This window comes from Chenopodium album, chromosome 26, assembly GCF_948465745.1.
Source record: "Chenopodium album chromosome 26, dcCheAlbu1.1, whole genome shotgun sequence".
Classification (NCBI taxonomy): Eukaryota; Viridiplantae; Streptophyta; class Magnoliopsida; order Caryophyllales; family Amaranthaceae; genus Chenopodium; species Chenopodium album.
Window position 1 is genome coordinate 21,089,392 of NC_137859.1, and position 26,173 is coordinate 21,115,564.

Sequence of the window (26,173 nt, forward strand, 5' to 3'; positions counted from 1 at the left end):
TTGTTCTTGTTTTGGACATTTTGTTTTGGAATTGCATTCTTGAATGTTTTTCTTCCTAAGTGGTAAATGTGTGCACGGTTTGAGAGTGTCATTGGTTGACTCTAGGATACTATATGCTAAGGTAGTCGGGCTAAGAACTTTTAGGGGTCCATGAAGCCTTAGTTCACGGGAATGTGGTAAGATGGAGTTGGACATTTTCTTTATCTTCTTTTTGTTTTGTTACAAATTTGATTTTCTATTTTCAATCAACCTACTTATTCACCAATTTGAGCCTAATGTTTCCCGCTCTTGTTTAAACCGCGTTACAAACCTAATGGCCTATGTTTACTGACGTGGGAAAACTAGGTCGTTGAACTAATCCTCCTAAGCCAAACAAAAATTTATAAACACTCAACAAACCTAAATACAAGTATAGAGGTAAGTCAAGGGTCGAACCCAAAGGAACGGTAATGTCTAAGTGCTTCTAATTATGTGCCTAAGCTAGGTCGATGACAAAGGGTAAAAGAGGACCCTAAAAACTACTAAGACAAAGAAATCAAACAAATAAAATACTAGGGATTAGGATTCACTTATTATGGCAATGAACAATGCAAATTGGTTTAGGAAGTTGACTAAGTCAAGCAATGCGAGGGAAGATCAATTATGCAACCAAAAGAGCATATCAAGCTATTCTCCTAGTGGTCTAACTAGCGTCAACTACGATAATCTCTAGCTAGGAAACATCACAAGACACCTCAATCGTGTAAATGCAAGCCACAAATAAATGGTCAGTATCAATGTGAACTTACAATGCAATCTAGTGTGAATAACAAGGGTGATCAAGCCTAAATCAAACATACACATGCACATAATCAATTAACCAATTTAATCACATCATCAACTCCATCAAAATCCCCAATCTACAGCAATCCATTACATAATACAAGCTTCACCAAATCCCTAACCAAACAACTACTCTAGCAACATCATCAATTCAACAAACAACTAAGAAATCAACAATCTACAATCGAAGAATCAACAATCAATGAAGAACAATAACCCTAATCAATCATCAATTATCAAATCATCAAAATCTAATCAAAATCAAACAATCTAAACATGAATACTAAACAAAACAATAAATGAGGTAGAGTTTAGAAATGCTCATTGATAATAGAGTAGATCTTCAATAAAATTGTCACCATTGGATAGATCTTCAATCTCTCAATCACCATTAAAATTCTTCACTTTCTCTCTCTAAAATATACTCCTAAAACTAATCCCTAGATCTAGAGAGAGAAGCTCTCAACTAAGCTCTCAACAAAAATAGAAGGAAATAACTATATATACAAAGGAGAAGGTCGGTTTTGACGCCCAAAAATAGACCCACGCCGGTGCGGGCGCTCGGAGGAGAGAGAGAAGCGCGCACGGGACACACCCATAAAGGTGCGCCCGCACGCACCTGGTGTGCGGCCGCACTCGACATATGTGCGACCGCATACTCCCCGAGTGCGCTCGCACCAAACTGGGTAGAGTTCCTCTCTTCTCTTCGTCCTAGCTCATGTGGTGCACACATCCTAGATGATGGTGATGGAGGACAAGGTAGGCAGCAACATCCTTGGAATTCTTGAAGAACATAAGCCATGAAAAGAGCATAACCAAGGTCTTGAAGCTTGCTCCTCGGATCCCCCTTGACTTGGAACTCTTTGCACAAGCATAAGGCATGAAAAGCAATGAAAAACCATGGAGAGGAAGCTCGAGAATTCTTGGACAATCAATCACAACCTACAAACAAAGGTGAAAAAGCAAATAAAAGGGAAAAACAACAAATAAACTAGAAAATGCACAAAATAGAGAAACTAACTATGAAAAGTATAAAATTAAGAAATTAAGAATAAAACTAAAGAAAACTAAAGAAAAGAGTAATAAAATGAAATGAAATTCATCCAAAAAGAGATCAAATGAGTGCCATAAATGTCACTCATCAAATTCCCCCAAGCTAAACTTTTACTCGTCCTCGAGCAAAACAAAGCAAGAAAGATCAAGGATGAAAAATTTATTGAAAAAGAAAAAGAAAGACTCAAGATAAGAATATACACTAAGACTCACTATCGTAGGAATCACGGTTGTTTTTAGCTACAACAAGCCCTTTAAACCCCAAAGTCGCCTATGAGGACGAGCGAGGTCTCGTAAGGGTATCCTAAGAGTTTGACCCATAACTCTCATAATGATATAAACAAGGAAAAGCATGAAAAAGAAAACAAAATACGAGAAAAGCAAACAAATGTTCATGAAAGCACTTTTGCAAATGTACAAGCACAAGTGGATGAAAATCTTTCTAAACAAGTAAGGGAGTGCACGTTCCAAGATACCCAAGGTTGATTGAAACATAAATATGCTAAGCATAGGAACTAGCTTTCACAATCCACTTTCATCCCAAACGATCTAACCGCGTTCTTCCTAATAGCTTCAAATCGACCTCAAATGAGCATCCCAATTATTCCACGAAGGAACCAGAAATAGAGAATTTTTAGGCTACTCGACATCTTGACTTTTGCATCCCCTCTCCCTATTCCTAAAACTCACATTCCTCTCCACCGAAGAATGACTCAACCACTTAGGTCAAAAGGTCTTTCCCCAAGGTTGTAACGTAAGTCAATAAGGGTGAAGGTAGGCTAAAAATTTGAAATTTGGTGGTTTTCCTAAAAGTGAAGCAAAGAGGGCGCCTTTCTTTGGAAACACAATCAAGTAAACACCAATCCAAACAAAAATACTCACACCCCCAAGCTTATTCAAAGCTATAAATAACAAACATATACACAAAAAGCGTGAGAACGCTTCCCCCCAAGCTTAAATGGAGCATTATCCTCAATGCTCAAAAAGGGAGAAAACTCACATCAAAATATTTTTGGATTTTTTTTTCATTTTTCACCTTTTTTTTTTTTTTATTTTTATAGTGCTTTGTCCTCGCCTCTTTTAACTTTGGACGGCTTTTTCAACTTTTGCACTTATTTGTCCATGCCTTTTATAATGTAGGACGGCTTTTACTCATACTCATTTGCCATTATTCACAAAGAAGACATAACACAATCTTGCTTTCATAAGAACCAAAACCAAACTTACACACCACAACTCCATCAAGTATGATCAATTGCTTCACAAAAACCAAGAAAAGAAAGAAAATGAAACAAAAGGCCAAAGATCTAAAGATATGGCTTGAAAATAAGGTATAAGGCTCAAATGGTTGCAAGAAGGCAAATGTAAACCCAAAAATAAAGATGAAATAAACTATCCTAAAAATGAAAAATACCACCCCGAGAATATGCCTTTGTCCTCCCTAAATGGTTCGGTCTCGGATTTAAGATCTATGCGTCAAGTTTCAAGATTAGGTTTGCAAAAAGTCAAGGATCCATGCTGCTCACGCAAATATAGGTAGAAGGCTTGAAAAATAAAGAACTCACACGGATGTAGCAAAAACTCACTATTGGCGTTAAATCGACTATAGGAAGCAACTACCAAACATGCCACAAACAAGTAGAATCCGGCTTCATGTTCCCACTAGTTCTAACCAACTACCTTAGCATGCTTTATCCTAGAATCAACCAAGCGTACTCTCAAACCGTGCACACCGTTACCATTTAAGAAGAAAAGCATTCAATTATACAAGTCCAAATGTTATTATGTCCAAAGCAAGAAAAACTGAACACATTGCAAGTTTGCCTTGAAATAAACAAAAATCTTTTTGGAGTTTTTCAAAATATAAGAAACATGGAAAAGCATATACAAAGGTGCATAACACATAAGAATCAACATCTCATCAAACGTGATAGAATACCCTCCCCCAAGCTTGAATGAGACAATACACTCAAACATAAATCATATAATCCATGGGAGGGAAAAACAAGGAGATTAATCCAACAAACCAACATATGTCCAACAAGTCATCATCCACTAGAGAAAAAACAAGGAAAGATATTACCGGATTTGAGGTGGGTGTAAATACCCGCAAATGACCAAATTAAACCTTTCAAAACGAATTTCTCAAGAATTGAACCTTGTTTCCACGTGCTAGCAAAAATAGGAGTCAACCTTCCTTGATTCTTGATCCAAATAGAAGCACCAAAGTATATCAAGTTATGTACCTAGCAAAAGACACACAAACATTTCCATGAGAGAAAATCTATTCTAAAAAGAAAAGGAAAATCTAATCTAAAACACGGGTTACTTCTCGAGAAAGGCTTGCTTAAGGTCCAAGCTTGACCGGTCTAGTAAAATAATATTGCAACGATCGCAAGAGCTTGTCAAATGCACTACTACACATTTCATATGAGAGCAAGTATGCATATGACAAAAATAAGGCATGCAACAAGCATAGTGCACACCTATGGAGTTGAGAAGAAGTATGCCAAGAAGAAGAAGGAGAGAAGGGAAAAACAAGAATATAAGAAAAAGGAAGAGAAATTAAAGAAAAAGAAGAAGGCATACTCTTCCCAACAAAATATTTTTGGTTGAAAATCCCACCATCATCCTCAAAAGTCATCAAATGAGGCACTTGAGGGACTAAAGGCTTTTCAAGAGGAGGGGATATGAGAAAAGAAGGTGATGACATGGGATAAAAGGAAACAAGATCAAGCTTTCTTGAAAATGAGGTGTAAGATGAAGGAATAGGAATTGGTTGCTCACTTACACCACTATCCATTGAAACACAAGCTCTCTCATCCAATGAACCTACATCCAAAGGGCTCTCCTCCAACTCATCATCATTCAAATCAAGCTCATTCTCAATCACATCCTCCTCACAAACTTCACACCCTAAGAGAGCTCTCAAAAGCTTCAAATCACGATCAAGGTTCAAAGGAAGCTCAGCAAAGGGTTGAGGGTCAAACTTGGGAGGTAGCTCAAAATAATCATGAGAAGTACAATCTCCCTCTAAAAAGGCCTCATCCATCTCAATGGTGGAAAATGTAGAAGAGAAAGGGTCATCAAAGGTGAAAGAGGAGGGCAATGGTTGAAAATTTGAGATAGGAGTTGGAGATTCAACCTCACCAAACACTTCACTCTCATCTTCATAATCATCTAAAGTAGGTTCTACCTCCTCAACCTTATCACATGGAACCTCTTCTTCATCGAAATCATCTAAGCTCAAGGCCTCACCCTCAAAGAAACCATGGTCATCATACAAAGGAGATGGGGTGGAAGAAGGATGGTCTTCAAATTTGAGGAATGGGGAGATGAAATTGCAATCAAGGGAGGTGGGTGGGGAAATGTTCTCTTCAATTGGTTTTCCAACACTCAAAAGCTCTTGGTTCTCATCAACCTCAAACATCCAATCTCCCATGGAAACTACTTCATCCTTCTCATCCTCACTCTCTCTCCTCACAACTTCTCCACGCTTCAAAAATTGCAATGTCTCATCTTTCTTAACTTGAATTAACGTTTCCTCAAAATTAAGATAAATCAACTAATGAGTGACATTTATGTCACTCCGAAGGAGTAGTTTTAGAGTCTTTTCCGTGTTGATTTTCCCTTATTTTCCTTTTATTCTCTTGTTTTTTCTTTAATAAAGTTTCTAGTTTATTTTAGTAATTTTGGAGCATTTTAGTTTATTTCCTTTATTTTATTAGCTTTATGTTTATTTTGTTATTTAATTTTATTTTCTTTGCTTGTATAGTTTTTGTTTATTTTTATTAGTTTAGTTTTATGTTTCCTATTTTCTATTTTATTTTATTTATTTCTATTTTATTTATTTTATTTTATTTGTCTCGGTTTCTCCTCTCGGTTTGTTTGGTATTTTGTGTAGGTGTTTGTTCGGGGTCAAGATATGTATTTCAAGTCCATATTCCAAGTTCAAGGTGTTGCGCTCTCATGATTGCGCTCTCGTTGATTTTGGTGATAAACACGCAAATTTGAGAAATTTGGGCTGCCTTGTTCCTGGGCATCACACGAGCTTGATGCTCGAGAGCGCAGACGAGCCTCATCGCTTCATACCACCAGCTCACACAAAGCAGCAGCAAAACACTCGGCAGCAGCCACACGCACTTCCCCTGCAATTAACACGCAATATACCTCCGATCACCACCAGCCCGCATTAATCTTAGTCACCGGAAACCACCAATTTTCCATCACTGTCGCACCTATCAATCAACCATCACCGTTCACCACCACCTTCACACCACCTTCCCCTGCTCCAGCCGCAACAACAACCAACCCACACTCCGCACCAATCACCAACCACCAACTACTAGTTCGCAGCTACCAGCACTACCGCAGCCACTTCCTCACTCAACCCACACCTAGCAACAATCAAATCAGCCATCAGTCCCGCAACAATTCCTCCAGTTCAGCCCCACAAATAGCAACTTCCGCCATCACTGACTAGCAGCCTAATTCACTCTCGGTGCGCGCTTGAAGACCCCTTTGTGCGTGCGCCACAGCTGGGTATAAATTGGGTCGTTGATGTTGATTAATCTTGGCAATCTAACGGTGATGGTTGATGTTTGTGATGGTGTGAAGCATGAGATTATTTCCCATTTACAAGAGCAGCGAAATACGAAGTCTGAACTTCGTTTTCCTGTTTTTACTTTTGTTTTGTTTTTCTTTTATTTTTCTTTCTTTTAATTTCTTTTAGTTTCCTTTAATTTTTATTTTTCTTTTACTTTCTTTTCCTTTCTTATTTATTTTACTTTCTTTTCCTTTTCTTTTAACTTTCTTTTATTTCTTTCTATTTTATTTTCCTTTTAAACTTGTAAATAAATACCCATTTTTGGGGCCAATTAGAGGAGAGAACATTTTAGCTATTATTCTAATTCTCTAATTAGTTTTAGGAGAGCTTCTCTTTCTAGGTTTAGCTTAGGATTAGAGTAATTTAGAGAGAGAAAGTGAGGGTTTCACCATTGTTGAGCTTGGATTTTGAAGAAGAAGATTGATCATCTTGTTTGTAGACTTTCATTTTCAATCAATGAGAATCTCTAACTCTCTCTCCTCTATTTTTATTGCTTTATTTTGATTATTATTTTTGTTGTTGGTATTGCTTGTTGATCATGTTGATTCTTGATTATTTGTTGATTAATCTTGTTATTATCATGATTAGTGAGTAATTTCCCCATTGAGGGGATGGTTGTGGTGTAGTTGGATCTTGAGCATGTTCTAGGTTTAGAGTTGATTTATTTGTGATTAAAGTCTTTATATGCTTGATATTCTTTAATCTTCTTGCAAGTGCACATTGTTGGTTGATTAAAGGTGAATCTTTGCTAACAAGGAACGGAAATTGACTTAGTTAAGGTTCATTATTATCGATTGTTATTTAATAGTACCTCCTAGTATATGGTTCTAATGTGGAAACATAGAGGCTATGTTGGGAGAAGCCAATTGACCCCGGAAGGCGGCTAGATTTGACTCTTTATTTCGATATTTGAGCATGTTTAGTTCATAATTAATTCAATTTCTATGCCTTTGTTTATGTTCAAATGAATGCTATGCCTAAACCATTTCCCTTAATGTTTTATTTCTTGTTTTAGCATTTTTAGACTTTAGTTTATTTATCTCCTATTCCGGACTAGCTTAATTGTCGATAATATTTGGTGGTGTTTAACCGTTCTCTGTGGTTCGACCCCTATGCTTGTCTTATACTCGTATTAGGTTTTTGTTTAGGTTGTATAGATTGTATTTGATCTAGGGATAGAAAATTGACGACGCGTTTATTCCCTTGTCAAATTGGCGCCGTTGCCGGGGAACGGCTTCCATTATCGTTGTGTTATCTTATTGAGACTAGTCCATTGTGTATAATTTCCTTTTGGTTTGTTTTCCTTCTTGTTTTTGTTTTTGTTTGTGTATATTATTGAGCTTTCTTGTTTGGTTGCTTGTTGTTTGTCTTTATTGAGTCATGGATCAATTTGTCCAAAATGAGATGTCTTGTTCCTCTTTGCCTCAATTTGAATATGAACCCTTTTGGGTCTACTTTAATAGGTTTGAAGACTTCTCTAATTTCCATGGTTGTTCCTTATGGGAGGCTTGTGAAGTTATTTATTAGGGTTTGAATGAGTATACTCGAGGGGTGATTGAAAACATGTGTAATGGTCAATTTCGAGCCAAATCTTTGGATGAGGCTTGGGATTTCTATATGTGGTTTGCCAAGGATAGTTATGAGCAAGAGAATAATGCTAATTCTTGTGATTTTTCTAGCTCTTGCATGCACTCTAATGATGATCCCTATGCTCCCCATGATGCAAATCCCTCCCCCTTGTGTGCTATTTATGATGAGATACATCCCAATGTTGATAATGTTCATGCCTTTTAGTTTCTCTTCAACTCCATCTAAAGGGTCAATGGAACGAAATTCAAATTGGGAAGGAGGTTCAAAATGCAAGCTCTCTCTTGGAACATCCATCTCTACACCCTTTTTCTCACTCATAGGCTCTCTAATGTCCTCCTCCCACACCTTAGGCCTCTCAAAACAATCATCATCATCATCTTCCACATCTACCAAAGTAGTAGAAACTTCATTTACATTCAATATTGATGATAATTGACTCTCCATCTCCTCATTCTTTCTAAAAACAACCTAATTGCTCTCTTCCAACTTTTTCAACAATTCCATTTGGCTTCTTACAATCTCCAAATATCTCATCTCATTTTGTTCCAAATTAGAATTCATCTCAAATTTTCTCAAAGAACCACCAATTTGATTATAAGAAGACTCAATGTTAGGCTCCAAGGTTTTCAAAGGTGAAGAGAGTTGAGGAGCATAATGAGGAAAAGAATTATGAGCAAGCATGTGATGAGGATCAACACTAGAGATATGAGTGGCATCATTAATATGGGGGATGGGGGCACAATAAGGCATGCAAAATTCATTATTCATGGAACATGGACCATAACAATCATCAATAGAAGCATTTGAACAACCATGACCATGATTATAACTATCTCTAGCAAACCATACATAAAAATCCCAAGCATCATCAATTGACAATGCCCGAAATCTACCATTAAACATGCTTTCAACAATGTCTCTAGTTTGCTTAGTCAAATTATGGTAACAAATCCCACAAGCCTCCCAAAGATCATAACCATGGTAACTAATGAAGTCCTCTAATCTATTAAAGTACACCCAAAATGGCTCATTCTCCAATTGAGGAAACGAGGTATTTCCAGTTTTTATACAAAACAAGCAAAAATCAAAAAAAAAGAAAAGTATACACAAAGACCTAGACTCAAGCAATAAAAAACACTCAAACATAGACACCGTTCCCCGGCAACGGCACCATTTTGACGTAGGAAAACTAGGTCGTTGAACTAATCCTCCTAAGCCAAACAAAGTTTATAAACACTTAACAAACCTAAATACAAGTATAGAGGTAAGTCAAGGGTCGAACCCAAAGTAATGGTAATGTCTAAGTGCTTCCAATTATGTGCCTAAGCTAGGTCGAAGACAAAGGGTAAAAGAGGACACTAACAACTACTAAGACAAAGAAATCAAACAAATAAAATGCTAGGGATTAGGATTCACTTATAATGGCAATGGACAATGCAAATTGGTTTAGGAAGTTGACTAAGTCAAGCAATGCGAGGAAAGATCAATTATGCAACCAAAAGAGCATATCAAGCTATTCTCTTAGAGTTCTAACTAGCGTCAACTACGATAAACTCTAGCTAGGAAACATCACAAGACACCTCAATTGTGTAAATGCAAGCCACAAATCAATGGTCAGTATCAATGTGAACTTACAATGCAATCTAGTGTGAATAACAAGGGTGATCAAGCCTAAATCAAACACACACATGCACATAATCAATTAACCAATTTAATCACATCATCAACTACATCAAAATCCCCAATCTACATTAATCCATTACATAATACAAGCTTCACCAAATCCCTAACCAAACAACTACTCTAGCAACATCATCAATTCAACAAACAACTAAGAAATCAATGAAGAACAATAACTCTAATCAAACATCAATCATCAAATCATCAAAATCTAATCAAAATCAAACAATCTAAACAAGCAATACCATTGGATCTTCAATCTCTCAATCACCATTGAAATTCTTCCCTTTCTCTCTCTAAAATCTACTCCTAAAACTAATCCCTAGATCAAGAGAGAGAAGCTCTCAACTAAGCTAAGAATATGATCTAATTCTATTATGAAACTTCTTGCCCACAAAAATAGAAGGAAATAACTATATATACAAAGGAGAAGGTTGGTTTTGACGCCCAAAAATAGACCCACGCCGGTGCGGGCGCTCGGAGGAGAGAGAGAAGCGCGCACGGGACACACCCAGAAAGGTGCGCCCGCACGCACCTGGTGTGCGGCCGCACTCGACATATGTGCGGTCGCACACTCCCCGAGTGCGCCCGCACCAAACAGGGTAGAGTTCCTCTCTTCTCCTCGTCCTAGCTCATGTGGTGCACACATCCTAGATGATGGTGATGGAGGACAAGGTAGGCAGCAACATCCTTGGAATTCTTGAAGAACATAAGCCATTAAAAGAGCATAACCAAGGTTTTGAAGCTTGCTCCTCGGATCCCCCTTGACTTGGAACTCTTTGCACCAGAATAAGGCATGAGAAGCAATGAAAAACCATGGAGAGGAAGCTCGGGAATTCTTGGACAATCAATCACAACCTACAAACAAAGGAGAAAAAGCAAATAAAAGGGAAAAACAACAAATAAACTAGAAAATGCACAAAATAGAGAAACTAACTATGAAAAGTGTAAAATGAAGAAATTAAGAATAAAACTAAGGAAAACTAAAGAAAAGAGTAATAAAATGAAATGAAATTCATCCAAAAAGAGATTAAATGAGTGCCATAAATGTCACTCATCATTTACCAACCCTCTTAGTTAGTGAAGCATTAGCATGTGAGGTTTGAGTTTTGAGAGTGTTGATCATGAGCAAGAAATTTTGAGAATTGGTTTAAGTACGGTATTTAAAGTTGAGCTTGAAAAGAATATGTAAGAAAAGTTTGAGAAGAAAGATGCAATTCAAGAAAATCAAATGAAGTTTCAAGAAAAAGTTGTCCATGGTTTAAAAAAGGCAAGGACACCAAATAAAAAAAAATAAAAAAAAAAAGAAAAAGAAACAAAAAATACAAATATATTTTAGCTTAGTTTCGTCTTCTACCCTTGTTTAAGCATTGAGGACAATGCTTTGTTCATGCTTGGGAGAGGAGCGTTCCTTCATTTTTTGTATATATTGTGTGTTAGTGTTGAGTAAGCTTGGGGGGGGGGGGATGGCATTATTGGTATTTTGTTTGATATTTTGTGACTTCTTGAGTTTGTTTTTGAGAGTAGGCCACTCTTTTGCTTCACTTAGGAAATATCACCAAAATTTTTCAAATTTTTACCCCGCCTTAACCCTTAACCTTATGTTACAACCAAATAAAAGACCCTTAGACTTTACTGGGGTTAGGTCAAAGAACGGTGGAGGGAGCTAGACTTCAAACCTATGGATAAAGTATGCATAGTTGAGATGTCGGGATTACCTTCTCAAAGTTTTTCATTTCTTTATCTTTTTCCGGTTCCTTCGAGGAATCATAAGAAGCTAGCTTAAGGGTTGATTTAAAGCTAGTGGAGAGAACGCGGCCCGATTGGTTGAGGATAGGGTGGATTGAGTCCTCATTAGTTCTCTATGCTTATCATGAGTGTTCTTTTGAGGATTCTATGATTGATTTTCATGCACTCATTGGTGATGTGAGGCTTTGTGAGACCATTGTTTCTCCTCCCCTTCCTCTTGTCCCTTTCTCAAGGAAATTCGACCATATCCCATACTATCCTATGTTCCTCCCCTCTTTTGTCTTAAAGTCTATTGAGGACCCTCTCTCGTTTGATAAGACTTTTTCTTCTCATCCTCCCATCATTGAGGAAATGGGTCATTATGCCACCCAAAAAGATTTTGTGGAGGTTTTGCCTTTTTATTCTTTTTCTTATTCTTCTTCTTCTTCTTCTTCTTTTTCTTCTTATTTTCTTGATTTTTCTTTTGATTTTTCTTCTTTCTTTTGGCATCTTCCTCCTCACTTACGTGCAATAATCTTGTTGCACGTTCTCCTCCCTTCAATTGCCTACTTGTTATCATATGAAATGTGTAGTAGTGCATTTGATAAGCTCTTGCGTTTGTTGCAATATTATTTACTAGAGCGGTCTCACTTGGACGTTAAACAAGCCTTTCTCGGGAAGTAACCCGAGGTTTTTATTTCTTTCATTTTCCTTTCTTTTTGGATTAGATTTTCTCTCATGGAAATGTTTGTGTGCCTTTTGCTAGGCACATGACTTGATATACACTTATGCATTGGTTTGGATCAAGAAACAAGGAAGTTTAATTCCTATTTTTTCTAGCATATGGAAATCGAGATTCAATTCAAAAGAAAATCGGCTTTGAAAGGTTAAATTGGTTCATTTGAGGGTATTTACACCCACCTATATCCGGTAATATCTTTCTAAGCTCTTTCTCTAATGGTTGGTGACTCGTTGGACATGTGTTGGTTTGTTGTGTTGATTTCTTTCTTTTCCCCTTCCATGGTTTATTTGGTTTATGTTTGAGTATATTGTCTCATTCAAGCTTGGGGGAGGGTATTCTATCATGCTTGGGTAGAATGTTGATTCATATATGCCATGCACCTTTTTATATGCATTTCCATGTCTTTTCTTATATTTTGAAAAATCCAAAAAGATTTTTGTTTACTTTCAAGGTAATTTTGGCAAAATGTGTTTTGTTTGTTCTTAATTTTGACATTTTGTCTTGGAATTGCATTCTTGAATGTTTTTCTTCCTAAGTGGTAAATGTGTGCACGGTTTGAGAGTGTCATTGGTTGACTCTAGGATACTATATGCGAAGGTAGTCGGGTTAAGAACTTTTAGGGGTCCATGAAGCCTTAGTTCACGAGAATGTGGTAAGATGGAGTTGCTCTCTATAGTGGATTTGAAACCCTTGGTTGGTATTTGTTTGGTTATAATCCCTTGTGAGCTTCATTTGTTCTAGCCTTCATCACCTTGTTGAGCGGCGATTTAGGATCCTTGACTGTGCATATCTTAATCCTTGTTTTGACCTCTAGCTCCCAAGATCGTGACCGAGCCACTCTAGGGGATGAAAAGGGCACATTTTCTCATTTTTATTTATCTTCTTTTTGTTTTGTTACAAATTTGATTTTCTATTTTGCATCAACCTACTTATTAACCAATTTGAGCCTAATGTTTCCCGCTCTTGTTTAAACCACGTTACAAACCTAATGGCCTATGTTTACCAACCCTTTTAGTTAGTGAAGCATTGGCATGTGAGGTTTGAGTTTTAAGTGTGTTGATCATGAGCAAGAAAACTTTGTGAATTGGTTTAAGTACGGTATTGAAAGTTGAGCTTGAAAAGAAAATGCAAAAAAGTGTGAGAAGAAATATGCAATTCAAAAAAATCAAATGAAGTTTCAAGAAAAAGCCGTTCATGGTTAGAAAAAGGCAAGCGCCAGGGAGCGTTCCTTCATTTTTTTTGTATATATTGTGTGTTAGTGTTGAATAAGCTTGGGGGAGATGGCATTATTGGTATTTTTGTTTGATATTTTGCGACTTCTTGAGTTTGTTTTTGAGAGTAGGACACTCTTTTGCTTCACTTAGGAAATATCACCAAAATTTTCAAATTTTTACCCTGCCTTAACCCTTAGCCTTACGTTACAACCCAATAAAAGACCCTTAAACTTTACTGGGGTTAGGTCAAAGAACGGTGGAGGGAGATAGGTTTCAAACCTATGGAGAGAGTATGCATAGTTGAGATGTCGGGATTACCTTCTCAAAGTTTTTCATTTCTTTATCTTTTTCCGGTTCCTTCGTGGAATCATGAGAAGCTAGCTTAAGGGTTGATTTGAAGCTGGTGGAGAGAACGCGGCCCGATTGGTTGGGGCTAGGGTGGATTGAGTCCTCATTAGTTCTCTATGCTTAGCATATGTTATGTGTCTATCAACCATTGACATCTTAGAACGTGCATGCATATGTCTATTTAGAAAGGTTTGCATTCATTTGTGTTTGTTCCTATCTCCTGTCCATATATGAATTTGTGTTTTGCTTTTTCTTTTTACGTTTCTTCTTCTTTTCTTTTTTATTGCCTTGCCTTGGTTTTTATTTAGAGTTGTGGGTTAAACTCTTAGGACACCCTCACGAGAGCACACTCGTCCTCCAGGGCGATCTAGGGGTTTAAAGGGCTTGTCATTAGTTGCTAAAAGTGACCAAGAATCCTACGAAAGTGAGTTAGTGTACATTCTTGTCTCCTTTAGTGTTCTAGCTTTGCTTGAATAAATCATTCTCCTTCTCCCGTGTTTTATGTTAATTTGCTCGAGGACGAGCAAAAGTTTAGCTTGGGGGAGTTTGATAAGTGACTCTTATGTCACTTTTATGGTGTTTATCGAGTCGTTTCTCGGCTTATTTTTCCAATAATTTAACCCTTTTTGTCCTTTATTTCTTTTATTTACTTATTCTCGTCCTTTATCTTTATTTCGAGTATTTTAGTAGTTTTTAATAGTTTTTAGCTTATTTTCTTAATTTATTTAATTTACCTTATTTTCTTTGTTTTTATTTTAAGTTTTAGTTCTTGTTATTTAGTAAGTTCCTTGTTTCTTTTATTTTCTTATTTTATGTTATTTTCATATTTATTTTCTTATTGCATCAACCTACTTATTAACCAATTTGAGCCTAATGTTTCCCGCTCTGGTTTAAACCTACTTCTCTCAATTTTTGTTCCTCTTGAAGCTCTTGAAGTTGTTGGGTGAGATATTGCATTTGAGAAAGAATTTGGGGAGTAATGTTATCGGGTTGAGGTTCATGATCAATATCAAATTGCATATTATCAAAATTAGCACAAACCTCATCACAATGAGCATAAGAGGGGAAGGGGTCAACATGCATATTTGGTTCATCACAAGGCACATTAGAAGTATCAAGAGAATTCATGCAAAAATTAGAAGAATCTTGACATTGAGAATCAAAACAAGAAACATTACATTCTCTATCATAAGAATCTCTAGCAAGCCATGTGAAGAAATTCCAAGCATCATGCATAGACAAATGACAGAATATACCATTGTGCATATTCTCAACCATACCCCTAGTATACTCATTCATGCCCTAATAAGCTATACCACAAGCATCACTAAGAGAACATCCATGGTAACTAAGGAAACCATCTAATCTATCAAAGTATGCATAAAAGGGTTCATTATCAAATTGAGGAAAAGATAAGCATCCCATTTTTGTACAAAGAACAAAGAAAAGCAAACAAAAATCAAATAATATACAAGAACCTAGCTAATCTAATCAACACAAACTAATGAACGCCTTAGTCCCCGTCAACGGCTCCAATATTTGATCGAGGGATTAGATAGTGTCGTTGGTCTACTAACCCTAACCAAATTAGAAATTTATAATCCTAAACTACCCTTATACGAGTATAGGGGTAAGTAAAGGGTCGAACCCAAAAGGATTAAGTGTATCAATCTATGCCAATTAGACTAGTAGGAAAACTTGTGAGATAAAGAGAGGTTAAAATATACACAACTTAGAGCAAACAACTAAAACTAGGGAAAGTGGAATCCAATTACATCAATACATTCAATAACATCATACAATTAGATGAAAATGACCTTGATTAGGAACAATAAACACATTTAACTCACTCTCGCACAATTAAGCATGTTAATTATCCTACTAAACTAATTCACTATCGTGCAACTAGCCTAGCAAAGGTATGGAAGAAATTAGACCCTCAACCAACTCACTCTCGCACAATTGATTGAAATCACAATTAAAAGCATAAAATTAATTAGCTAGAAAGATTCTAATCCATTTAAGCATCATCCATACACAATAATCAAGAAACAATTTCATACAAATCACAATCAATCATTGAACTTATTAACATTATCTTCATTCATTTCCCTAGAACAAAATCTAAGCTAACATAATGAATAAAAACATTGAAAACAAGGTAAAATAATAATAAAAGCAAGAATCAAACAACTAAACTAATTAATCTACTCAAATAAACAAATAAATAAGCAAAAACAATAATAAATAAAAGCAATAAAGGTAAGAGAAAGTTAGAAAGACTCATTGAATAAATGAGAAGAAAAATCCACCAATTGCTTCTTCAAAATCCCAAAAACTTGATGAGTGACATTTATGGCACTCATTTGGTTCCTTTTTGGATGATTTCTATTTCATTTTATCTCTCTTTTCTTTAGTTTTCCTTAGTTTTATTCTTGTTTTCTTCATTTTATGATTTTTGTAGTTAGTTTCTCTATTTCATGCTTTTTCTAGTTTACTTGCTATTTTTCCCTTTTACTTGCTTTTTAACCTTTGATTGTAGGTTGTGATTGATTGTCCAAGGATTCTCGAACTTCCTTTCCATAGTTTTCCATGGATTTTCATGCTTAAAGCTTGTGCAAGAAGTTTCAAGTCAATGTGAGGTTCAAGGAGCATGCTTTAAGGTCTTGTTTATGCCTTCCTCATGGCTTCTATTCTTCAAGAAATTCAAGGAAGTTCCTGCCTACCTTGTCCTCCATCATCATCATCTAGGATGTGTGCACCTCGTGAGTTAGGGCAAAGAAGAAAGGAGGAAGCAGCAGCGTTGTGCGGGCGCACTAGAGGAGTGTGCGGCCGCACATCTGTCGTGTGCGGCCGCACATCAGGTGCGTGCGGGCGCACCTGTCTGGGTGTGCTCCCGTGCGCAACATTCTCTCTCCTTCGAGCGCCCGCACCGACGTGGGTCTGTTTTTGGACGACTTTCCCAACTTCCTCTTGGGATTGTTAGTTATTTTCTTTCCATTTATAGAGAGAAGATTAGATCTTCATTAAAAAAAGAATTAGATTAGATTAGATTTTAGAGAGAGAAAACATTAGTTCTTAGCATTTTTAGAGAGAGAAAGTGTGGGTTTGATGATTGAAGATTGCTCCATTTGATTTGATTCCTATCAAGTTTGTAAGAATTATTTACTCCTTATTGCAATTCAATGTTTGATTTCATTAGTATTGTTGTTTGATTTGGTTAATTGATAGTTTGATTGATTTGATTGAATTTGTTTGTTTCAATTTGATTTCAATTGATGAATCTGGGAATGATGATTAGTTTAGCTTTGATTTTGTTGTTCTTTATGGATTGTGAGTAGTTTATTTGCTAGGGTAGTGGTGAAGCATGTATTGATGATGAATTGAGATTAGTTTGGGGGAAATTGATTGAGTTGATAATGTGATTAAATTGGTTGATTGATTTTGTGCATGTGTGTGCTTGATTAGGCTTGATCACCCTTGTTATTCACACTAGATTGCATTGTGAGTTCACATTGATACGGACCATTGATTTGTGGCTTACATTTACTCGATTGAGATATCTTGTGATGTTTCCTAGCTAGTGTTTAATGTAGTTGACGCTAATTAGACCTCTAGGAGAATAGCTTGATGTACTCTCTTGGTTGCAATATCGGTTTTCCCTCACATTGCTTGACTTGATTGGTTAATTCCCCAAGTTGATTGAACTTCATCGTTGATGCATGTGGATCCATTCCCCTAGTGCCTTAGCATTCATTTAGTACAAGCCTTTTGCATCGCCTAGTTTAGCCTTAGTTTCTACCATAAACCCCTACTAGACTTCGGAATAGCTTAACTTAGGCATCGTGCATTCGGCCTCCATTCCTTTGGGTTCGACCTTGACTTACCACTACACTAAATAGGGGTTTGTTAAGTTACAAATTTTGTTTGATTGGGTGGGGTGGTAGCCTAACGACCTACCGTTCTCCTTCCCATCAAAATGGCGCCGTTGCCGGGGAATGGTGCTTTGAGTGCATGTTGTTGATGAGTCTCTTCCACTTTATTTGAAAAATACAAAAATATTTTAAACTTTAGGCTACACTTGTAGCCGTGCTACTAACATTTTCTTTGAGTTTTGTGTGCTTAGATCCCTAGCCATGGGAAGTAATTCAAGAGTTGCCTTGAAGGAACTTGGAGTGCCCGGTGCATATAGGTATGAGAGCATCATAGCTCCACCTACAACACCGGCAAACGATTTTGAAATTAGGCCGGAAATAATCACCCTATTTGAGACGAGACAATATAGTGGGGCAAAGAACGAGAGCCCATTGAACCATCTTAAGGAGTTTGAAAAATATTGCAACACTATCAATGTCAATGGAGTTTCTCAAGAGTTTATCCGCCTTAAGTTGTTCCCTTTCTCTCTCATAGGAAGATCTTTGGAATGGCTAGACAAAGAAGTGAAGCCCAATTCCTTGAAGACATGGGATGATGTCACAAAAGCTTTCTTGTCCCGTTTCTACCCACCAAAGAAGACGGCAGAGGCTAGAGCCTTAATCAAAAGTTTTAAGCAATTGCCTAGAGAGAATCTCTATGAAGCATGGGAGAGATACAAGGACTACCAAAGGGAATGCCTTCACCACGGAATTCCAACATATCAAGTGATCCAAATCTTCTATAGAGGTTTGAGCTTTCAAGGTAGATCGAGCCTAGATGCCGGAGCTGGAGGCCCAATCATGAACAAGACGGAAGTAGAGGTTGTGGATGTAATAGATGATGTGGTAAGGAATTACATGGATTGGCATGATGTAGAGAGGGAATCGGCAAGCACAAGTTGCTCAACCGATCAATTTTATGTCATCAACGAATTGTCCACAATGGTCTCGGAGTTAGGAAAGGAGGTGAATTCTCTCAAGAACAAGCTCGAGAGTCCTTCACAAGCTTCTAGTCTTCCCTCCCAATTTAAGGGGAGAGGTACATCTTCCTACTCTAACCCTCCTTTTGCTTCTTGTTGCATGATTAGAGAATGCTTGGTTTGTGATATGTGTGGAAAGAATGGTCATGATGCTTCTAATTGCTCCAATGTTCCTTGTGATAGATATGATGGATATGAGAATGTGCATGTGAATTGTGATGATAATAATGATTTTGGACCTAGATTTAATGCTCAAAAGATTGTTGGGAATAGGAATTATCACAATAATGGGAGCTATGATAATTACAACCAAAAGAGTGGTAATGGTAACCGTGTGACCCAAGAATTTTGTGGTAACCAAAACAACTTTTGTTGTAATGATCAAAGCTATGGTCAAAAATATGGGGATCATATATACTTGTAATAAAATATTTGAGGTCCTATTTACTCGTGGAAATATGCTTGAGAACCAAACTGTTCAACTAGCCAACCCTTTGAAAGATTGTGCTAGTCCATCTCCTTTTCCCTCGCAAGAAGTTGATTCTAGGGAACCGATGTGTGCTATGACCACTAGGAGTGGTAAGGTCCTTAAAGAGAGTGTTCCTAAGAAGAGTAAGGAGAGTGAAAAAGAGAATGATTTGAGTGAAGAGAATAAGAATGAAGAGCCTAGCAAGATGAGTGAGGATTCCAATGATAAGCCTAAGGAGAAAGAGCGGAAGCAAGATGAGGTTTACAAACCTAGACTTCCTTACCCCCAAAAGCATAATAGGCATAAATTGGATGAGCAATTTGGGAAATTCATCGACATGCTTAAGCAACTTCATCTTACTCTTCCTTTTACTGATGTTGTAGAACAAATGTCAAACTATGCTAAGTTTCTTAAGGAAATTTTGAGCGGTAAGAGAGATTGCAATTTGGTGGAACCGGCGAATCTAGGGGAGTGCTTTAGTGCCTTTTTTCAAAACGACCTACCCCAAAAGTTGAAGGATCCTGGAAATTTCTCCGCACCTTGCAAAATCAAAGGAAAATTGTTTCAAAATGCTCTTTGTGATCTTGGTGCTAGTGTTAGTATCATGCCTTATTCCGTTTTTAAGAAACTTAAGCTAGGTGAACTTCTTCCATCCAATATGACCCTTCAATTGGCCGATCGGTCTATCAAGTTTCCTAAGGGGAGTGTTGAGGATGTTCCTCTCAAAATAGGAGAGTTCACCATTCCCGTTGATTTCATTGTGCTTGAGATTGCGGAAGATGAACATATCCTTATCATCTTAGGAAGGCCTTTCTTAGCCACCTCGGGAGCCTTGATAGATGTTAAGAGAGGTCGTATTACCTTGAGAATTGGTAAGAATGAGGAAAGTTTTGATTTGAAACCAACACATGAGTCTTTGTCCCTTGTAGAAGGAATTATGTGTGTTAATTCCCCTCGCCCTATTGATGATGTATGCACTATTGATTCTTCACATACCGATTTTCTTGAGAATTATGATGATGTGCTTTAGAGTTGTGATTGCAAGAAGGTTAGTGAAGATAAAGTGATGATTCCCAAGCTTATGGACGAGGAGGAAGTTGATATTCCTCATTGGTTTGAACTCTATCCTCAAGATGAAGGTGATGTTTCTATAAGTTTAGATTGTGAGAACCATTTACAAAGAAAAACAAGGCAAAGAAAAGAGCACGAGCTTCTAAGAAAAAGAGAAAGAGAAAGAAGTTGAGGAAAGAAAAGCTTGCATTTGAAAGGTCTTTGTATGAAAGCTTATCAAGCAACAATGAGAAGTTTCTAGAAGTTGAAGAGGAATTTGCTCTTTCTACTACCTTGAAGAAGGTGGTGTTCTTTGACCCTCCATGATTTGGAGGAAGGGTCGAGCTTAGGACCTTAAGCAAGCGCTTCCCGGGAGGCAACCCGGAGATTCTAACTTTTCTTTTTGACTTTTTGATTTTTGAGTTTTCTTGTTTTTGTTTCTTTTATTACTTTTTCTTTGCTTTCACTTTTCTACTTGTTTGGATTTTTAGGATGAACTTTGCGCGATTGGATTTCTTCATGAATGCATGGTGAATGGAAGGTGTTCGTGGCACATATCATATTTTGTTTGATTCCAATCAAAATTTGAGGTAAAAAGGGTAAGAATTTTAGAGAGGTAAGATAGGAATTTCATGTTTTTAAAGTTGGAGGAAGTTGATACTTAGTGAGTTTTTGTGGTGAGCACATGAATCTTTAACTTTGAGCTCTTTAAAAATGTTTTTAGCTACTGCCTATGGTGTTCCTCATCACCATCATGATTCATGTGCGCACCCAAGTGGTTAGTGAGTATCAAAAATAAGAGAAAAAGAAAGAACGGAGAAGCACCGCAAGGTGCGGCCGCACATCAGGTGTGTGCGGGCGCACACCTTGCGTGTGCGGGCGCACAAGCTACAAGTGCGGCCGCACACCCCCTGTAGCCGTTTCCTTTAATTTCTTCTTCCTTCTTCTTTCATTCATTCCCTCATTCATCATCTCCTACCTCACGCTCTCCCTCTCAAACCCTCCTCACTTGTGCACACTCCTCACTTACCATTCACCATCAATATCCCTTGAATCCAAATCTTGTAGTTTAGTTTAGTTCTTTAGTTTGTTTAGTTACTTCCTTGATTCTTTAGTTTCCTTTCTTTTATTCTTTTTACTCTTTGATTAGTTTAGCTTTTATTTCCTTTAGTTGTATATACTTCTTGCTTAGTTTAGTTTCCTTTTATTTGTTGTTTTCTTTTAATTGTTTTGAAGTTACTAACCATTTTCTTTGTTCATAGTTTCTTTTATTTCTTTTTCTCACTTGGTTCCTTGAAGAGCTTATGGATATGGCAATGCAACGAGGTGGTTTCTAATCGCTTCATTTATTTTTGCTAAGCTTGGAATCCCGGTGAGATCTTTCTTATTTTCTCTTTATTTTCCTTGGTTGCATAGAATAGGATTAGTTTAGGAGAAGTTGAATGGTTCGAGGATGGATGCTTGTTAACGCGTAATGTGTTTGGGATCGGTGACTTTGTTGTCTATCGATCACTTGTTTATCGATTGGGAATTTTATGTGATTAACTTGCTTTCTAGTCCTTTGCATGCTATTTCTCCTATGTTTTCCTTTTCTATGTCTCCGTTTCTTTTCTTTTACTTTCTTTTATTTTACTTTTTCTCTTACTTTCCTTTATTTTTCTTTTCATTTTTGATGTGATTTTGAGGCATTATTTTTCATTTCTTTTCTTATGGAATGAACCTTGTACATTGGAATTGTCTTTTGCATGATTTTCTTCCTAGGTTGTAAAGGTATGCACGGTTTGAGACTATGTTCGGTTGACTCTAGGATAGTGTATGCTAGGGTAGTTGGTTTGAACTAGGAGGATCATGAAGCCGGATTCTACTTGTTTGTGGTACGTTGGTAGTGGCTTCCTATAGTTGATTTGACACCACTAGTGAGTTTTTGCCACAACCTTGTGAGGTTACTTGTTTTTCTAGCCTTCAACATTCCTTGTATGAGCGGCGTGGATCCTTGACTATGCAAACCTAATCTAATAAAGCTTGATGTATGATTCTCAAACACGAGACCGAACTATCTAGGAAGGACAAAGGCACATTTTTCGGGGTGGTATTTTTCATTTTTGTTATATTTTGTTATTTTCTTTATTTTGGGGTTTACATTTGCCTTCTTGCAACCATTTGAGCCTTATACCTTCTTTTCAAGCCACATCTTTAGATCTTTGGCCTTTTGTTTCATTCTTCTTTCTTTTCTTGGTTTTTGTGAAGCAATTGATCATACTTGATGGAGTTTGTGGTGGAGATGAAGAAATATTTGGTTCTTATAAAAGCATGATTGTGTTATGATTTCTTTGTGAATAATGGCAAATGAGTATGAGTACGTCCAACATAATAAAAGGCATGGACAAATAATAAGTGTAAAAGTTGACAAGCCGTCCAAAGTTACAAGAGGCGAGGACAAAGCACTATCATAATAAATAAAAAGAAAAATAGTGAAAGGTGAAAAATTCGAAATTTTTTTGATGTATTCTTTTCTCCTTCTAAGCATTGAGGACAATGCTTCATTTTAGCTTGGGGGAGAAGCGTGTACGCTTTTTGTATATATTTTTGTGAGTATAGCTTCAAGTAAGCTTGGGGGTGTTGTTTTTGTTTGGTGACAACTTAGTCTTGGTGTAAAGATATGCGCAATCTTTGCTTCACTTTTAGGAAAACCACCAAATTTTAAATTTTAGCATACCTTCACCCTTATTGCCTTACGTTACAACCTTGGGGAAAGACCTTTCGACCTAGATAGTTGAGTCATTATTCGGGGGAGGGCATCATGGGTCATTTCCTAAGGAATGGGGATGCATAGTCAAGATTGTCGAGTAGCCTTAAAATAATTCTTTTTCTGGTTCCTTCGAGGAATCATTGGGACACTCACTAAGGGGAGATTTGAGACTAGTGGGAAGAACGCGGTAAGATTGTTTGGGATGAAAGTGAATTGTGATAACTAGTTCCTATGCCTAGCATACCCTATGTTTCAATCAACCTTGGATATCTTGAAACGTGCATACCTTAACTACTTGAGAAAGATTGTCATTCATTTGCATTGTAGTCTTTATGTTGGTTCATTTCGCAAAGGTTTGTTTTTATTTCATTTTCTTTCTTTTAATTTTATGGTTTGCCTCATTTGGTGGAGAGTTATGGGTCAAACTCTTAGGATACCCTTACGAGACCTCACTCGTCCTCATAGGCGACTTTGGGGTTTAAAGGGCTTTTTGTAGCTAAAAACAATCGTGATTCCTACGACAGTGAGTTTTAGTGTATATTCTTATCTTGAGTCTTTCTTTTTCGTTTTCAATAAAATTTTCATCCTCATTCTTTCTTGCTTTGTTTTGCTCGAGGACGAGCAAAAGTTTAGCTTGGGGGAATTTGATGAGTGACATTTATGGCACTCATTTGGTTCCTTTTTGGATGATTTCTATTTCATTTTATCTCTCTTTTCTTTAGTTTTCCTTAGTTTTATTCTTGTTTTCTTCATTTTATGATTTTTGTAGTTAGTTTCTCTATTTCATGCTTTTTCTAGTTTACTTGCTATTTTCCCTTTTACTTGCTTTTTAACCTTTGATTGTAGGTTGTGATTGATTGTCCAAGGATTCTCGAACTTCCTTTCCATAGTTTTCCATGGATTTTCATGCTTAAAGCTTGTGCAAGAAGTTTCAAGTCAATGTGAGGTTCAAGGAGCATGCTTTAAGGTCTTGTTTATGCCTTCCTCATGGCTTCTATTCTTCAAGAAATTCAAGGAAGTTCCTGCCTACCTTGTCCTCCATCATCATCATCTAGGATGTGTGCACCTCGTGAGCTAGGGCAAAGAAGAAAGGAGGAAGCAGCAGCGTTGTACGGGCGCACTAGAGGAGTGTGCGGCCGCACATCTGTCGTGTGCGGCCGCACATCAGGTGCGTGCGGGCGCACCTGTCTGGGTGTGCTCCCGTGCGCACCATTCTCTCTCCTTCGAGCACCCGCACCGACGTGGGTCTGTTTTTGGACGTCTTTCCCAACTTCCTCTTGGGATTGTTAGTTATTTTCTTTCCATTTATAGAGAGAAGATTAGATCTTCATTAAAAAAAGAATTAGATTAGATTAGATTTTAGAGAGAGAAAACATTAGTTCTTAGCATTTTTAGAGAGAGAAAGTGTGGGTTTGATGATTGAAGATTGCTCCATTTGATTTGATTCCTATCAAGTTTGTAAGAATTATTTACTCCTTATTGCAATTCAATGTTTGATTTCATTAGTATTGTTGTTTGATTTGGTTAATTGATAGTTTGATTGATTTGATTGAATTTGTTTGTTTCAATTTGATTTCAATTGATGAATCTGGGAATGATGATTAGTTTAGCTTTGATTTTGTTGTTCTTTATGGATTGTGAGTAGTTTATTTGCTAGGGTAGTGGTGAAGCATGTATTGATGACGAATTGAGATTAGTTTGGGGGAAATTGATTGAGTTGATAATGTGATTAAATTGGTTGATTGATTTTGTGCATGTGTGTGCTTGATTAGGCTTGATCACCCTTGTTATTCACACTAGATTGAATTGTGAGTTCACATTGATACGGACCATTGATTTGTGGCTTACATTTACTCGATTGAGATATCTTGTGATGTTTCCTAGCTAGTGTTTAATGTAGTTGACGCTAATTAGACCTCTAGGAGAATAGCTTGATGTACTCTCTTGGTTGCAACATCGGTTTTCCCTCACATTGCTTGACTTGATTGGTTAATTCCCCAAGTTGATTGAACTTCATCGTTGATGCATGTGGATCCATTCCCCTAGTGCCTTAGCATTCATTTAGTACAAGCCTTTTGCATCGCCTAGTTTAGCCTTAGTTTCTACCATAAACCCCTACTAGACTTCGGAATAGCTTAACTTAGGCATCGTGCATTCGGCCTCCATTACTTTGGGTTCGACCTTGACTTACCACTACACTAAATAGGGGTTTGTTAAGTTACAAATTTTGTTTGATTGGGTGGGGTGGTAGCCTAACGACCTACCGTTCTCCTTCCCATCAAAATGGCGCCGTTGCCGGGGAATGGTGCTTTGAGTGCATGTTGTTGATGAGTCTCTTCCACTTTATTTGAAAAATACAAAAATATTTTAAACTTTAGGCTACACTTGTAGCCGTGCTACTAACATTTTCTTTGAGTTTTGTGTGCTTAGATCCCTAGCCATGGGAAGTAATTCAAGAGTTGCCTTGAAGGAACTTGGAGTGCCCGGTGCATATAGGTATGAGAGCGGCATAGCTCCACCTACAACACCGGCAAACGATTTTGAAATTAGGCCGGCAATAATCACCCTAATTGAGAGGAGACAATATAGTGGGGCAAAGAACGAGAGCCCATTGAACCATCTTAAGGAGTTTGAAAAATATTGCAACATTATCAATGTCAATGGAGTTTCTCAAGAGTTTATCCGCCTTAAGTTGTTCCCTTTCTCTCTCATAGGAAGATCTTTGGAATGGCTAGACAAAGAAGTGAAGCCCAATTCCTTGAAGACATGGGATGATGTCACAAAAGCTTTCTTGTCCCGTTTCTACCCACCAAAGAAGACGGCAGAGGCTAGAGCCTTAATCAAAAGTTTTAAGCAATTGCCTAGAGAGAATCTCTATGAAGCATGGGAGAGATACAAGGACTACCAAAGGGAATGCCTTCACCACGGAATTCCAACATATCAAGTGATCCAAATCTTCTATAGAGGTTTGAGCTTTCAAGGTAGATCGAGCCTAGATGCCGGAGCCGGAGGCCCAATCATGAACAAGACGGAAGTAGAGGTTGTGGATGTAATAGATGATGTGGTAAGGAATTACATGGATTGGCATGATGTAGAGAGGGAATCGGCAAGCACAAGTTGCTCAACCGATCAATTTTATGTCATCAACGAATTGTCCACAATGGTCTCGGAGTTAGGAAAGGAGGTGAATTCTCTCAAGAACAAGCTCGAGAGTCCTTCACAAGCTTC

The 26,173-nt window shown here is 37.4% G+C and overlaps 2 pseudogenes; both read right to left on the bottom strand.

Moving 5' to 3' along the window:
• Window positions 1-18,311: 18,311 nt before the first annotated feature.
• LOC145618743 (small nucleolar RNA R71) lies at window positions 18,312-18,410 on the bottom strand (annotated as a pseudogene).
• A 7,367-nt stretch (window positions 18,411-25,777) lies between these two features.
• Window positions 25,778-25,876, bottom strand: LOC145618744 (small nucleolar RNA R71; annotated as a pseudogene).
• Window positions 25,877-26,173: the final 297 nt, after the last annotated feature.